Source organism: Schistocerca piceifrons, unplaced genomic scaffold, assembly GCF_021461385.2.
Source record: "Schistocerca piceifrons isolate TAMUIC-IGC-003096 unplaced genomic scaffold, iqSchPice1.1 HiC_scaffold_182, whole genome shotgun sequence".
Taxonomy (NCBI): domain Eukaryota; kingdom Metazoa; phylum Arthropoda; class Insecta; order Orthoptera; family Acrididae; genus Schistocerca; species Schistocerca piceifrons.
In genome coordinates, this window is record NW_025727701.1 from 25001 (window position 1) to 27500 (window position 2500).

Genomic DNA, 2500 nt, shown 5'->3' on the forward strand with positions numbered 1-2500 from the left:
TGTGCCCTAACCTAACCCATGTTGTGCCTTAACCTAACCCATGTTGTCCCCTAACCTAACCCATGTTGTCCCCTAACCTAACCCATGTTGTCCCCTAACCTAACCCATGTTGTCCCCTAACCTAACCCATGTTGTCCCCTAACCTAACCCATGTTGTGCCTTAACCTAACCCATGTTGTCCCCTAACCTAACCCATGTTGTCCCCTAACCTAACCCATGTTGTCCCCTAACCTAACCCATGTTGTCCCCTAACCTAACCCATGTTGTCCCCTAACCTAACCCATGTTGTCCCCTAACCTAACCCATGTTGTCCCCTAACCTAACCCATGTTGTCCCCTAACCTAACCCATGTTGTGCCCTAACCTAACCCATGTTGTCCCCTAACCTAACCCATGTTGTGCCTTAACCTAACCCATGTTGTGCCTTAACCTAACCCATGTTGTCCCCTAACCTAACCCATGTTGTCCCCTAACCTAACCCATGTTGTGCCTTAACCTAACCCATGTTGTGCCTTAACCTAACCCATGTTGTGCCTTAACCTAACCCATGTTGTGCCTTAACCTAACCCATGTTGTGCCTTAACCTAACCCATGTTGTGCCTTAACCTAACCCACGTTGTCCCCTAACGTAACCCACGTTGTCCCCTAACGTAACCCACGTTGTCCCCTAACGTAACCCACGTTGTCCCCTAACGTAACCCACGTTGTCCCCTAACGTAACCCACGTTGTCCCCTAACGTAACCCACGTTGTCCCCTAACGTAACCCACGTTGTCGCCTATCGTAACCCACGTTGTCGCCTAAACCTGCTCTGTAATTGTTATACGACTCGTTCAATTAGTGTAGTGTTGCCCACCCGCAACCCTCGCAATATAGTTCGCTACTCGCACTGCCCGCTCCCCTGTGTATCGCTTCATGTTAAACACCTTGCAAGTCTTGCTGACTTTCCACATGCTCCTGCTGTACACTGTAATGTGGATGGCAGCAGGGCGTACATGCCGCCCCCCCCCCCCCCCCACCTCTCCCCACGTCCCCACCTTGCCCCCTGCCTTCGCAAGGTGGTTGGTGACAAGTTTGCATGTTCAATGCCCTTCGCATGCGACGTACGCAGGCTACGTTGTGGTGCGGCCTGTGTCAACTGTCCGCTGATGTCGTACGCGTGAACCACAATCTGTACTGCACATTCGTCCTTATGTACTGAATGATACATCGTGGCACATGTGTGACCGTACAACGACTGCGCCCAAAAACGGCGGACCATACAGTGCAAATATTGTGCACGCAGCTACGTGTCGTCTCCCTATGAGAGCTGGATTGCAGTGTGGTACGCCATAGAGACGTGTGGGAGGAACGGACGCCGTGGATGGCGATCAGCATGAGCTGTCTGTTGATGTATTCGGACCTAGTCGTCTCTCCTCACACACCGTGATGGCATGGTGCAGCGCGTTCCATATCTGCGACATGCTACAGAAGCCGGTTGACAGTCGTTCGAGCAATGGACATCGCATACGTACGGGGGCCACCTTCCACGTATTGTCTAGGCGTGCACATTTTGTTGCGTGTATGTGGGCAGACGTAGTGTGGCGTGACACCTGACACAGGCATGCAATAATGGTTGAAGTTGCAAATGGCGATGGACGCCTACGTTTTCTGGTGAAGTTACGCAAATGAAGAAATGGTAACCCGTTGTGGTGCGGTTGTTCTCGCTAGGGGTGAATCGGTGATGGCGACGATAGGTTGAGGTACTAACCGGTTGTTCCAGCGATACCCACCATGCCGACGAAACTGAACGGCATCTGGGTGTGAAGCGATACGCGGCGGTGGCTGGGTGGGACCGTCCCCGGCCGGTGAGGGGGCGCCTCCCGGCGTGCTGGCCGCGCGGTGCGTGGGCGCACGCGCTACAGCCGGCTGGTGGGGGCGGCCAGTGGCAGGCGCGCCGGCCGACGGACGCGGCAGGCGTCGCAGCTGCGCGCCGGCGCACCCTGCGCGCGGCGCCGTGCGGCCAAAGTAGGTCCTCGCGGGCCCGGTGCGAAGCGCGGTGGACATCTGCAGTGTGCTGGTCCGATTGAGGACTGTGTGCGTTGAGGATGCGCCGCCGCCCGGCGCTCGGCGCCGCGACGCCGTCTGCTGCTCGGTCGCCCCAGCGGTTCTCGCTGGTGGTTTGTATCGCAGCTGTGCGGATGTGTTGGCGTGTGCGCTGTGCTGGGAGAGTTCGCTTCGGCACCCAAGTGGGGCTTTTGTCCTTCTGTGGCGCTGGCGTTGGAGCTGCCGGTCACCGTAGGTGGCGCGTGTTGTCTCCCGCCGGCAATGCCACGACAGCACGCTCCCGGGCCTCTGTCGGCAGCGGCAAGCTCAGTTGGGAGCACGGGTGGTCGCACCGAAAGCGTCTACTCGCCTAACTCCGGGCGATTGCGCCTCTCTCGAACCCGACCAAGTACTTGGGACGGCGCTGCGCGCCGCCGGGACCTGAGAGGGTTTCGAGGTGTATTGTGCAGGGGAGCT